The sequence below is a fragment of the Somniosus microcephalus genome, unplaced genomic scaffold (genome assembly GCF_052327205.1).
Source record: "Somniosus microcephalus isolate GS21.2 unplaced genomic scaffold, FLI_Smic_1.0 unresolved_chr3, whole genome shotgun sequence".
NCBI classification, from domain to species: Eukaryota; Metazoa; Chordata; class Chondrichthyes; order Squaliformes; family Somniosidae; genus Somniosus; species Somniosus microcephalus.
In genome coordinates this window covers 67,804,396-67,818,950 of record NW_028225181.1, presented here as the reverse complement: position 1 = coordinate 67,818,950, position 14,555 = coordinate 67,804,396, and the positions used below count along the sequence as shown (strand labels likewise).

The following is a 14,555-nucleotide window of genomic DNA, read 5'->3' as shown; positions in this document are numbered from 1 at the left end:
AACATCAGCAGAAACAAACCCCAACTGTCAGAATGAACATGGTTCAGTCCTGGATGTGATTAACAGCAGCAATAACAGCAGAATCCAACCCCTGCAGTCACTTGTGAACTCGCTGGTGTGTCAGCAGGTTGGATGACTGAGTGAATCCATTCCCACACTCAGAGCAGGTGAACGACCTCTCTACAGTGTGAACTTGTTGGCGTGTCAGCAGTTTGGATGCCAGAGTGAATCCCTTTCCTCACACGGAGCAGGTGAACGGCCTCTCCCCAGTGTGACTGCGCTGGTGTTTCAGCAGGTTGGATGACTCAGTGAATCCCTTCCCACAAACGGAGCAGGTGAACGCCCTCTCCCCAGTGTGACTGCGCTGGTGTACAGTGAGCTCAGATGATCGCCTGAACCCAGTCCCGCAGTGAGAGCACCTGAACGGTCTCTCGTCAGTGTGAACACGTTGATGGTATGTCAGTTCCCTGGAACTTTTAAAGCACTTCCCACAGTCCGGGCAATTAAAAGGTCTCTCATCAGTGTGAACTCGCTGGTGATTCAGCAGGTTGGATGAATTAGTGAATCCTTTCCCACACTCGGAGCAGGTGAACTGCCTCTCCCCAGTGTGAACTCGCTGGTGATTCAGCAGTTTGGATGAATTAGTGAATCCCTTCCCACACTCAGAGCAGGTGAATGGCCTCTCCCCAGTGTGAACATGCTGATGATTCAGCAGGTTGGATGACTGAGTGAATCCCTTCCCACACTCAGAGCAGGTGAACGGCCTCTCCCCGGTGTGAATACGCTGGTGTCTCAGTAGTTCAGATGACTGAGTGAATCCCTTCCCACACTCAGAGCAGGTGAATGGCCTCTCCCCAGTGTGAACTCGCTGGTGTGTCAGTAGGTGGGATAACCGAGTGAATCCCTTCCCACATTCAGAGCAGGTGAACGGTCTCTCACCGGTGTGAATACGCTGGTGTCTCAGTAGGTGGGATGACTGAGTGAATCCCTTCCCACACTTAGAGCAGGTGAACGGTCTCTCTCCAATGTGAACTCGCTGGTGATTCAGCAGGCTGGATGAATTAGTGAATCCCTTCCCACACTCAAAGCAGGTGAACGGTCTCTCCCCGGTGTGAACACGCTGGTGTGTCTGAAGGTCAGATGACTGAGTGAATCCCTTCCCACACTCACAGGTGAATGGCCTCTCCCCAGTGTGAACTCGCTGGTGTGTCAGCAGGTTGGATGACTGAGTGAATCCCTTCCCACACTCAGAGCAGGTGAATGGCCTCTCCCCAGTGTGAACTCGCTGGTGTCTCAGCAGGCTGGATGACTGAGTGAATCCCTTCCCACACTCAGAGCAGGTGAATGGCCTCTCCCCGGTGTGAATGCGCTTGTGTCTCGATAGGCCAGAGGGTTTGCTGAAGCCTCGTCCACACACAGAACACGTGTACGGTTTCTCCCCGCTGTGAATGGTGCTTTTTGCTTCCATGTTCAGAGGCCGGTGAGATTCAGATCCGGCGAGTCGAGTGACTCTGTCAGATCTTGAAGTGATGTTTGGTTTGAGCTTACTGTCTGTAAATCCTCCCCTTCCAGTGCCCTGTAAAATTAATTTAAAACAGGGAGCGTGAGAGACAACCCACAGGAAAACAAAGGCAGGTTGTGAAATTGAGCTCAATGAACCTGGTCAATTGTGGGGCCGGCACCAGAAAAAAGTGACCATGAAAGCTGCTGGATTGTCATAAAAACCCAACTGGTTCACTGATGTCCTTCGGGAAGGGAATCCGCCACCTGGTCTGGGCCTACACACAACTCTGGCCTCTATGGGAGGAGAGAGAGGTGGGAGTGGGAGGGGGAGGGGGCGAAGGAAAGGAACTTTATACATCTGCAACTCGCCCAGAACTTTGATAGAACCTCCAAAACCCGCAACCTCCACCACCTAGAAGGACAAGGGCAGCTGTTGTATGGGAGCACCATCACATCCAAGTTCCCCTCCAAGTCACACATCATCCTGACTCAGATATATTCATCGTTGCTGGGTCATAATCCTGGAACTCCTTACCGAACAACATTGTGGGAATACCTTCACCACACGGACTGCAGTAGTTCAAGAAGGCGACTCACCACCCCCTTCTCAACGGGAAACTGGGGATTGGCAATATTTGCTGCTCTTGCGAGCTACGCCCACATCCCAAGAATGAATTAAAACAAATCTGTAGATGCAAACTGGATTAAAAGCCTGTACAGAAATACTTGTTCCTAAAACAATACTCTTTTACATTGTACGGACAGTGTCTGTTTAACAACCTAATCTCCCCTAGAATCCACCTCCCTTTACAGTCTCACATTGGAAATTGTTGGGTCCTCCTGGGCTCAGAAGTACTGGGGGTTAAACGCAGCAGCTTCTCCTCCATCTCCACTCCAGCTCAAACTGAAACATAGAAACATAGAAACACAGAAGATAGAAGCAGGAGTAGGCTATTCGGCCCCTCAAGCCTGCTCCGCCATTCAATGCGATCATGGCTGATCATCCAAATTCAGTACTCGGTCCCTGCTTTCTCTCCATATCCCTTGATCCCTTTAGCTTTAAGAAATATATCCAATTCCTTCTTGAATATATTTAATGTATTGGCCTCTACTGCCTTCCACAGGTTCACCACTCTCTGGGTGAAGAAATTCCTCCTAATTTCTGTCCTAAATGGCTTACCCCGTATCCTTAGACTGTGACCCCTGGTTCTGGACTCCCCGACCATCAGGAACATCCTTCCTGCATCTAGTCTGTCCAGTCCTGTCAGAATTTTATAAGTTTCAATGAAATCCCCTCTCATTCTTGTAAACTCCAGCGAGTACAAGCCCAATTGTCCCAATCTCTCCTCATACGTCATTCCTGCCATCCCAGGTATCAGCCTGGTGAATCTTCGTTGAACTCTTTCCACGGCAAGAACATCCTTCCTCAGATAAGGCGACCAAAACTGCACACAATACTCAAGATGTGGTCTCACCAAGGTCCTGTACAACTGCAGCAAGACATCCTTGTTCCTGTACTCAAACCCTCTCGCTACGAAGGCCAACATACCATTTGCCTTCTTAACCGCCTGCTGCACCTGCATGCTTACCTTCAGCGACTGGTGCACAAGGACACCCAGGTCTCATTGCACTTCCTCTTCTCCCAATCTATTGCCATTCAGATAATAATCTGCCTTCCTGTTTTTGCCACCAAAGTGGATAACCTCACATTTATCCACGTTATATTGCATCTGCCATGCTTCTGCCCAATCACCCAACCTGTCCAAATCATCCTGTAGTTTCTCGGCATCCTCCTCACAGCACACACGCCCACCCAGCTTTGTGTCGTCTGCAAATTTGGAGATATTACATCTAGTTCCCTTGCCTAGATCATTAATATATATTGTGAATAGCTGGGGTCCAAGGACCAATCCCTGCGGTACCCCACTAGTCACTGCCTGCCACTCGGAAAAAGACCCGTTTATTCCAACTCTTTGCTGTCTCTCTGCCAACCAGTTCTCTATCCAAGTCAATACCTTGCCCCCAATCCCAGGTGCCTTAACTTTACACACTAATCTCTTATGCGGGACCTTATCGAAAGCCTTCTGAAAGTCCAAATACACAACATCCACTGGTTCTCCCTTATCTATTTTACTAGTTACATCCTCAACAATGAAGCAACAAAAAGACCTACACAGGCGGCCAGGGACCTACCTTCCGTCAGCCTGCAATAAAACTCTTCCCCACAGCCGCTGACTAATGGCGGCCGCAGCACCCACAATTCCCGCGCCCGAGAAACCGCTCTATGCAACGCGCCGATTTCCCCGCTGAGAGTGCGCATGCTCCCCAGGGCCGTGGGCCATTCTGGGAGCCTGGCTGTCATCCTTTGTCCCGAGTCAGACTCAGTGGTACCAGCTGAAGAAACCGGGAAGCGGCGGCTCGGATCGGAGAGGCGCTGCACCCTGGGTTCCCTGGTGCCGGGGCCCTGGCCGCACGTCCGCACCGCACTTTATGAAGGATGTGAAGGCCTCAGAAAGGGTGCAGAAAAGATTTACAAGAATGGTTCCAGGTATGAGGGACTTCAGTTGGGTGGATAGACTGGAGAAGCTGGGGTTGTTCTCCTTAGAGCAGAGAAGTTGAGAGGAGATTTGATAGAGGTGTTCAAAATCACGAGGGGTCAGGACAGAGTAGAGAGAGAGAAACTGTTCCCATTGGCGGAAGGGTTGAGAACCAGAGGACACAGATTTAAGGTGATTGGCAGAAGAACCAAAGGCGACATGAGGAAAAACTTTTTACGCAGCGAGTGGTTAGGATGTGGAATGCACTGCCTGAAAGGCTGGTGGAGGCAGATTCAATCATGGCTTTCAAAAGAGAATTGGATAAGTACCTGAAGTAAAGAAATTTGCAGGGTTACGGGGAAAGGGCGGGGAGTGGGACTAGCTGAAGTGGTCTTGCAGAGAGCCGGCACGGGCTCGACGGGCTGAATGGCCTCCTTCTGTGCTGTAACCATTCTAGGATTCTATAAAATATTAGAGTTTGTTCCACAGAAGCACGAAGTTTATCTGCTTTTATTGATGAATTTAAAAAGTCTCTATTAAAACCTGAGCCAGTGTATTGTGAGCCAAAGAGCCTTGTGTCCAATGAGGGGAATAAAGGCCCACAGCCTCCCCTGGCCCCGGGCCCTGAACAAGGGACTGGAGAAACTCGCTGCCCTGCGGATCAGACAATCAGACGGCGCTAGCCCCGCCCCTTGGGCTCCCCGATTGGTTGGAGGACCCGCCGCCGGCTCGCTCCTCCAGCCCCGCCCGCTCCCTATTGGTCAGAAGCTCCCATCAATCAGGCCCTGGGCCCAGGTCACGTGTCCCCGAGGAGCTCACGTGCTCCGTCCAACTGACGCCGCTCGGTCCGGGGCCTCGCGGACTCTCAGGTTTTTCTGTTTCGCTTTATTCTCTGCCGCTCCACCCCTCCCCCACCACCCCGCGCGATTCTCCACCCAATCGGAGCGGAGAAAACTCACTTTGCGCCACCGATCGCGACTCTGGACCCGACACCAAGGCCTTTCCCCGGAATGGCCCGCGCCGACTCCATCCGGCAGGATCTGAGTGTGCAGACGCAGCTCCGAGTGGGGGAGGGGGTTGGTGTCCTCTGGGCATGCGCGGTTGTTGCCCTTGGTGACCGGGAGAGGTCGCTGTGCCGGACTCGGTCCAAACTGCCGCTCCCTGTGCGCATGCGCGGACTATCGTCTGTCAATCAACCATCAGCCAGAATAGGTCCCTGGTGAGACCAGTGAAGAAAGAAAGACTTGCATTTCTATAGCGCCTTTCACCACCACCGGACGTCCCAAAGTGCTTTACAGCCAATGAAGTACTTTTGAAGTGTAGTCACTGTTGTAATGTAGGAAATGCGGCAGTCAAATAGCGCACAGCAAGCTTCCACAAACAGCAATGTGATAATGACCAGATAATCTATCTTTTTGTTAAATCTGTTTCTCTCTCTACGGATGTTGCCTGGCCTGCTGAGTGTTTCCAGCATTTCCTGTTGTTATTTCAGATTTCCAGCTTCCGCAGTATTTTGCTATTATCCTTTTGTTACATTGATTGAGGGATAAACATTGACGAGGACACCTGGGATATTTCCCCTGCTCTTTCCCACATTACAACAGTGACTACACCTCAAAAGTACTTCATTGGCTGTAAAGCACTTCAAGACGTCTGCTGGTCATGAAAGCACGATATAAATGCAAGTCTTTCTTTCTCAAAATAGTGTCATGGGATCTTTTACATCCACCTGAGAGAGCAGACAGGGCCTCAGTTTAATGTCTCATCCGAAAGACGCCACCTCTGACAGTGCCTCAGTACTGCACTGGAGTGTCAGCCTGAATTTTTGTGCTCAAGTCTCTGGAGTGGGACTTGAACCCACAACCTTATGCCTCAGAGGCAAGAGTGCTACCATAGAGTCATAGATTTATACAGCACAGAAAGGGGCCCTTCGGCCCATCATGTCCGCGCCGGCCATCAAGCCCTGTCTATTCTAATCCCATTTTCCAGCACTTGGTCCATAGCCTTGTATGCTGTGGCGTTTCAAGTGCTCATCTAAATGCTTCTTGAATGTTGAGGGTTCCTGCCTCTACCACCCTTTCAGGCAGTGAGTTCCAGATTCCAACCACCCTCTGGGTGAAAAAGCTTTTCCTCAAATACCCTCTAAACCTCCTGCCCCTTAACTTGAAACTATGACCCCTGGTTATTGACCCCTCTACTAAGAGGAAAAGTTCCTTTCTATCTACCCTATCTATGCCCCTTATAATTTTGTACACCTCAACCTGGTCCCCCCTCAGCCTTCTCTGCTCTAAGGAAAACAACCCCAGCCTGTCCAGTCTCTCTTCATAGCTGAAGCGCTCCATCCCAGGTAACACCCTGGTGAATCTCCTCTGCACCCTCTCCAATGCAATCACTTCCTTCCTATAGTGTGGCAACCAGAACTGCACACAGTATTCCAGCTGTGGCCTAACTAGCATTTTGTACAGCTCCATCATAACCTCCCTGCTCTGATATTCTATGCCTCAGCTAATGAAGGCAAGTACCCCATATGCCCTTTTAACCACCTTATCTAGCTGTCCTGCTGCCCTCAGGGATCTATGTACATGCACACCAAGGTCCCTCTGGTCCTCTGTCCTTCCTAGGGTTCTGCCATTCATTGTGTATTCCCTTGTTAGTCCTCCCAAAATGCATCACCTCACACTTTTCAGGGTTAAATTCCATTTGCCACTGTTGTGCCCATCTAACCAACCCGGCTATATTCTCCTGTAGCCTGAGGCTTCCCTCCTTGCCACTCCACCAATTTTCATGTCATCTGTGAACTTACTGATCATACCTTCTACATTCATATCTAAATCATTGATGTACACTACAAACAGCAAAGGACCCAGACCCTGTGGTACACCACTGGACACAGGCTTCCAGTCACAAAAACAACCTTCGACCATCACCCTCTGCCTCCTGCCACTAAGCCAATTTTGGATCCAATGTGCCAAATTGCCCTGGATCCCATGGGCTCTTACCTTCTTGACCAGTCTCCCATGTGGGACTTTGTCAAAAGCCTTACTGAAGTCCATGTAGACTACATCAACTGGACTGCCCTCATCCACACACCTAGTCACACCATCGAAAAATTCAATCAAATTGGTTAGACATGATCTCCCCCTGACAAAACCATGCTGACTATCCTTGATTAATCCTTGCCTCTCCAAGTGGAGACTAATTCTGTCCCTCAGAAGTTTTTCCAATAATTTCCTTACCACTGATGTTCGTCTCACTGGCCTGTAATTCCCTGGTTTATCCCTACTACTACCCTTCTTGAATAATGGTACTCCGGTAGCTGTTCTCCAGTCCTCTGGCACCTCCCCTGTGGCCAGAGAGGTTCTGAAAATTTGTGTCAGAGCCCCTGCAATCTCCTCCCTTGCCTCACACAGCAGCCTGGGATACATCTCGTCTGGGCCTGGGGGTTTATCCACTTTTAAGCCCGCTAAAACCACTAGTACCTCCTCCCTCTCAATACTAATTTGTTCAAGTATATCACAATCCCCCTGCCTGATTTCTATGCCTGCATCGTCCTTCTCCATAGTGAACACAGATGCAAAATATTAATTTAAAACCTCACCTACATCTTCTGGCTCTACACACAGATTGCCACTTTGGTCCCTAATGGGCTCTACTCTTTCCCTGGTTATCCTCTTGCCCTTAATATACTAATAAAACACCGTGGGATTTTCCTTTATTTTGCCTGCCAGTGTTTTTTCATGACCCCTCTTCATTCTCCTAATTTCTTTTTTAAGCACCCCCCTGCACTTTCTATACTCCTCTAGGGCTTCCTCTGTTTATAGTCCTTTGTATCTGCCAAAAGCCTCCCTTTGTTTCCTAAACCATTCTTGTATGTCCCTTGACATCCAGGGTTCCCTGGGCTTGTTGGTCCCACCCTTGACCTTTACGGGAACATGTTGGCGTTGTACTCTCTCTATTTCCTTTCTGAAAGACTCCCACTGCTCTGATGTGGATTTTCCTACAAGTAACTGATCCCAGTCCACTTTGGCCAGATCCTGCCTTATCATATTAAAATCGACCTTCCCCCAATTTAGAACCTTTATTTCTGGTCCATCTTTGTCCTTTTCCATAACTACTTTAAATCTCACCGAATTATGGTCACTGTCACCAAAATGCTTTCCTACTAATGCTTCTACCACATGCCCTGCTACATTCTCTCTAATTAAGTCCAGTACCGCCCCCTCTCTTGTAGGACTTTCTACATGTTGGCTGAAAATGCTCTCCTGGATGCACTGTAAGAATTCCACACCCCCTAAGCCTTTCACACTCTGACTATCCCAGTTAATATTGGAGAAGTTGAAATCCCCAACAATTATGACTCTATTATTTCTACACTTCTCTGAGATTTGCCTACATATCTGTTCCTCTATCTCCCCCTTACTGTTTGGGGGCCTATAGTACACTCCCAGCAAAGTGCTTGCCCCCGTTTTGTCTTTAAGTTCTACCCATATGACCTCATTAGAGGAACCTGCTAAGGTATCATCCCTCCTTACAGCAGAAATTGACTCCTTGATTAATATTGCTAACCTGATTTTTGGTCAACTCTTGGAGAATTCACCTTTAATAAATCTCCGGGAGAAGGAGTCACTTCACTTGTACTGGTTCTTGGGGCCTGATCAACTTCCCCAGGAGCAGGGCCTTGACCCTGACTTTATTCATTTGTACTGGTTCCTGGGGCCTGATCACCTTCCCCAGGAGCAGGGCCTTGATTCTGCGGGTGTTTTATTGCACCGCTTGGTTTACTTGAGAAGAGCCCCATCAGGACGAGGGCGGGAGGGTCCGGGGGCGAGGGCGGGAGGGTCCGGGGGCGAGGGCGGGAGGGTCCGGGGGCGAGGGCGGGAGGGTCCGGGGGCGAGGGCGGGAGGGTCCGGGGGCGAGCGCGGGAGGGTCCGGGGGCGAGCGCGGGAGGGTCCGGGGGCGAGCGCGGGAGGGTCCGGGGGCGAGCGCGGGAGGGTCCGGGGGCGAGCGCGGGAGGGTCCGGGGGCGAGCGCGGGAGGGTCCGGGGGCGAGCGCGGGAGGGTCGGGGGGGTGAGTGCGGGAGGGTCGGGGGGGTGAGTGCGGGAGGGTCGGGGGGGTGAGTACCTGAGTCAATGGGACTCTCTGACCTTTCTCCCCAATCCATCTCCAGGACCAGTGTGTATCTGAGTCAATGGGACTCTCTCTGACCTTTCTCCCCAGTCCATCTCCAGGACCAGTGTGTATCTGAGTCAATGGGACTCTCTGACCTTTCTCCCCAGTCCATCTCCAGGACCAGTGTGTATCTGAGTCAATGAGACACTCTCTGAACTTTTTCCCCAGTCCATCTCCAGGAAAATTGGTGGGGTGGTAAATAGCGAGGAGAGTAGACTCAGTCTGCAGGATGATATAGATGGGTTGGTCAGATGGGCGGAACAGTGGGAAATGGAATTTAACCCTGAAATGTGTGAGGTGATGCATTTTGGAGGGAGAAACAAGGCAAGGGAATACACAATGAATGGTAAGACCCTAGGAAAGACAGAGGATCAGAGGGACCTTGGTGTGCATGTACATAGATCCCTGAAGGCAGCAGAACAGGTGGTTAAAAAGGCGTATGGGATACTTGCCTTCATTAGCCGAGGCATAGAATATAAGAGCAGGGAGGTTATGACGGAGCTGTACAAAACACTGGTTAAGCCACAGCTGGAATACGGTGTACAGTTCTGATCGCCACACTATAGGAAGGATGTGATTGCTTTGGAGACGGTGCAGAGGAGATTCACCAGGATGTTACCTGGGCTGGAATGCTTCAGCTATGAAGAAAGACTGGACAGGCTGGGGTTGTTTTCCTTGGAGCAGAGAAGGCTGAGAGGGGACCTGATTGAGGTGCACAAAATTATAAGGGGCATAGATAGGGTAGATAGAAAGGAACTTTTTCCCTTAGTAGAGGGGTCAATAACAAGGGGGAATAGATTCAAGGTAAGGGGCAGGAGGTTTATAGGGGATTTGAGGAAGAACTTTTCACCCAGAGGGTGGTTGGAATCTGGAACTCACTGCCTGAAAGGGTGGTAGAGGCAGGAACTCTCACAACATTCAAGAAGCATTTGGATGAGCACTTGAAATGCCATAGCATACAAGGCTACGGACCAAATGCTGGAAAATGGGATTAGATTAGACAGGGCATGATGGCCGGCGCGGACGCGATGGGCCTCTTTCTGTGCTGTATAACTCTATGACCAGTGTGTATCGGAGTCAATGAGACTCTCTCTGACCTTTCTCCCCAGTCCATCTCCAGGACCAGTGTGTATCTGAGTCAATGGGACTCTCTCTGACCTTTCTCCCCAGTCCATCTCCAGGACCAATGTGTATCTTAGTCAATGAGACCCTCTCTTACCTTTTTCCCCCAGTCGATCTCTGGAAGCTCTTTGAATCGGAAGGGTTCTCTCTGGTTGGTACTCACAATCCTGTGTTGGTTCACCTGCTGGTGTTCCTCAGTCTACAATCCCTGTTTACTTTGAGCTGAGCACCTTCCTCAATCACACCATCATTCACCGGGACATCTAATTGTGGCAAAGCAGAAAATAAGAACAATATTGAAAGCGTGAAATAATGTAATGTAGACTTTTAATCTGCTTACTAATAATTCAATTTCAAGGCCGAGTATTTGTTTGATTTTGTCCCTTTCCTCAGATCCCCAGTTCGAGGGCTGTGTGCTTAGTTTGGAGATTTTCCTCACTGTAAATTTCCGGCCTTCTGAGACTCCCCCATTTTCACTGCTCTGGGCGGAAATGCGCCATTTTCTGTGCGGAGTTACTAACCGGAGCGGTGACCCTGTGACCTTCCCTCGCTGTGATCTAAACTCGGGGCTGAGCAGCCGCTGTCGGGCCGGGTGCTGAATGGAGCCGAATTCCCACAGGCACAGAAGGGCCCTGTAACCCGGGCAACCAGCCTGTTACTGACCGCCCGGCCCAGCACACAGCAAACCCATGATCAGCAGGGGAGCGGCACTGCGCCTGCGCGGGAGGGCAGTGGAGCGGCACTGCGCCTGCGCGGGAGAGAGAAAGTGAGCGGCACTGCGCCTGCGCCGGAGTGAGAGAAAGGAAGCGGCACTGCGGCTGCGCGGGGGGCGAGGGCGCGGCACTGCGCCTGTGCGGGAGAGAGAACGGGAGCGGCACTGCGCCTGCGCGGGAGAGGGAACGGGAGCGGCACTGCGCCTGCGCCGGAGTGCAAGGAGCGGCACTGCGCATGCGCGGGAGAGCGATGTCGCACGAACGCATCACTATCGCTCCCAGTGGTGGGAGGACTACATCGGAGCATATTGTCAGGAGGCGGCCATTCAGCCCCTCCAGCCTGTTCCACCAGCCAATTCCATTCACTCCACCTGATTTCAAGAAAGGGTTGAGCATACTGGATACAGCAAACACCTGACAACACCCCGAACTAGCCGCGCCTCTAGCCAAGCTGTTCCAGTACAGCTACAACACTGGCATCTATCCGACAATGTGGAAAACTGCCCAGGTATGTCCTGTCCACAAAAAGCAGGACAAATCCGACCCGGCCAATTACCGTCCCATCAGTCTACTCTCAATCATCAGCAAAGTGATCGAAGGTGTCGTCGACAGTGCTATCAAGCGGCACTTACTCAGCAATAACCTGCTAACTGATGCCCAGTTTGGGTTCCGCCAGGGCCACTCAGCTCCTGACCTCATTACAGCCTTGGTCCAAACATGGACAAAAGAGTTGAACTCAAGAGGTGAGGTGAGAGTGACTGCCCTTGACATCAAGGCAGCATTTGACCAAGTATGGCATCAAGGAGCCCTAGCAAAACTGAAGTCAATGGGAATCAAGGGGAAAACTCTCCATTGGTTGGCATCATACCTAGCACAAAGGAAGTTGGCTGTGGTTGTTGGACGTCATTCATCTCAATCACATGACATCACTGCAGGAGTTCCTCAGGGCAGTGTCCTAGGCCCAACCATCTTCAGCTGTTTCATCAATGACCTTCCCTCCATCATAAGGTCAGAAATGGGGATGTTTGCTGATGATTGCACACTGTTCAGCACCATTCAAGACTCGTCAGATACTGATGCAGTCCATGTCCATATGCAGCAAGACTTGTACAACATTCAGACTTCGGCTGACAAGTGGCAAGTAACATTTGCACCACACAAGTGCCAGGCAATGACCATCTCCAACAAGCGAGACTCTAACCATCTCCCCTTGACATTCAATGGCATTACCATCGCTGAATCCCCCACTATCAACATCCTGGGGGTTACCATTGATCAGAAACTGAACTGGACCAGCCATATAAAGACTGTGGCTACAAGAGCAGGCCAGAGGCTGGGAATTCTGCGGCGAGTGTCTCACCTCCTGACTCCCCAAAGCCTTTCCACCATCTACAAGGCACAAGTCAGGAGTGTGATGGAATACTCTCCACTTGCCTGGATGAGTGCAGCTCCAACAACACTCAAGAAGCTCGACACCATTCAGGATAAAGCAGCCCGCTTGATTGGCACTCCATCCAGCACCTTCAACATTCACTCCTTCCACCACCGGCGCACCGTGGCTGCAGTGTGTACCATCTACAAGATGCACTGCAGCAATGCACCAAAGCTCCTTCAACAGCACCTTCCAAACCCGCGACCTCCACCACTTAGAAGGACAAGGGCAGCAGACGCATGGGAATATCACCGCCTACAAGTTCCCCTCCAAGCCACACACCATCCTGACTTGGACCTGCATCGCCGGTCCTTCACTGTCGCTGGGCCAAAATCCTGGAACTCCCTTCCTAACAGCATTGTGGGTGTACCTACACCATATGGACTGCAGCGGTTCAAGAAGGCGGCTCACCACCATCTTCTCAAGGGCAATTAGGGATGGGCACTAAATGCAGGCCTAGCCAGCCAGCGACGCCCACATCCCATCAATGAATAAACATTTTTTTTTAATTAGCAGGGAAAAATATGTCTGGATCAATGTGTTTAATTCTCCCTATGGAATTATTGCCCCGATAAGAAATGGTGATCCCATCAAACGCTCATTCTCGGTTTTTAACATTCGTTTATTTTCGGCTCTCCCAACAGTGTGTTCAAAGATGGCTGCTCTCAGGTTAAGATTCTGTTAGTTTTGCTTTTCTCTGAAGCCAGTCTCTCTCTATATTGAATAACTGATCTGATTTTCTGCTTATTGCAATCTCCCTGCAGTGTTTGTGGATCTAGATCTCTACATGATCGACAAAGTGTCTTGTTTATAACCAAAAATGGCTGAGGATCATTTCTGATCAGGAAACTCCCTGCTTAATTGCAGAGATTTAACATATTAAATTAATTCTGGGCTATCTGTGCTCCATAGGACAGAACAGGAACCAGCCCTTTCCTAGAAAGTGTGGGTGGCTCTGAAAAGCGCCTTTGGGTTATTAGATTGAATCTTCTTTTCCTCAACCATTTTCAAACTCGATTTCAAACACAAAGTGATGCAAAGCCGCTCCGCGCTCGGAATATATAGGCAACCCCAAAGCCCTATGCTAATGACGGATTGGTGAAGGCAATGATTGTGAATGGCTGGTTAGGAATTATGTCAATTTTCATTATTCTGCATCTTTCTGATTGGCTTTTTCATCTATCCAATCAGATTGTGTGTTTGCCACCAGCACGTCCTCTGCAGTCAGTAAGGTCATCCCAAGAGCAGAGGGAGAATCATCTGCCCACTCACCGATTCCCAGACCATTATATGCAATGCCCCAAGCACACCTTCTCAGACGGGACAACAACTTAGATGTACTCCGCTGCTGCGGCAGTGAAGCTAGAACTGGGAGTCCATCTGTGAAAAAAGAGGGAGAGAGTGTTCAAACTGACCCCGTTCTGGTCTCTATAAGAACTCCCATTCTGGGTTGTTACACTGCAGAAAATCTCAATTAATAAACGGATTGACTCCCAAATGGAATTTAAAAAATTGGAAAGGCCTTGACAAGAGTACAAGATGATTGAAATCAGTGTCTCGTCCCTTAAACAAGCTTTTAATTCGTCGGCAGGCGCTGTAGACGAACGGGACTGAGAGCAAAGGGAAAGAGCGACCACGACCGTGTTTGTAGTTCTTATCAGTCGAGCCCAGAGGAAACGGCATCCGCTGGGGGAGCGGTGCTCGCAGGGGCCCTTCCCATGGGTTTAAAAAGTGTGGGGGAGGCCGAGGCGAGGGTTGTATTTTAGCGCAAGATCAGTCTTCTTTTTAGCACACTTAAATCAGCCAAAATGTGATCGTTTCACAAATCACTTTTATCATTCATTCAATGGGCCTCATGGAGATGATGTTAATTATCATCCGAATTACTGATAAACCGAGTGTGTGACCCGTAGGCTGGAGTGAGAGTTCCTGAACAGGTTCACACATTCCGTCAGTTGAGATTTTATTTTCACCCACAGGGTGGTGGGGGTCAGGAACTATTTGCCTGAATGGGTTGTAGAGGCAGAAACCCTCATCGCTTTTTAAAAAGTTCATGGTCATATCCAAGCAGTGCCGTAA

At 50.1% G+C, this 14,555-nt stretch overlaps 1 protein-coding gene and 1 pseudogene across 2 annotated transcripts in view; both read right to left on the bottom strand.

Annotated features, from left to right (window-relative positions):
• Positions 1-14,555, bottom strand: part of LOC147091836 (uncharacterized) — a 1,030,142-nt gene that overhangs the window by 372,239 nt on the left and 643,348 nt on the right. The gene's annotated exons all lie outside the window — the stretch shown is intronic.
• Positions 1-14,555, bottom strand: part of LOC147091856 (uncharacterized) — a 57,463-nt pseudogene that overhangs the window by 25,073 nt on the left and 17,835 nt on the right. Inside the window, exons 3-4 of the transcript XR_015075128.1 lie at positions 10,429-10,524; positions 102-1,576 (exon numbers count right to left, since the gene is read on the bottom strand). The product of XR_015075128.1 is annotated as an uncharacterized LOC147091856 (transcript). The remainder of the gene's footprint in view (positions 1-101; positions 1,577-10,428; positions 10,525-14,555) is intronic.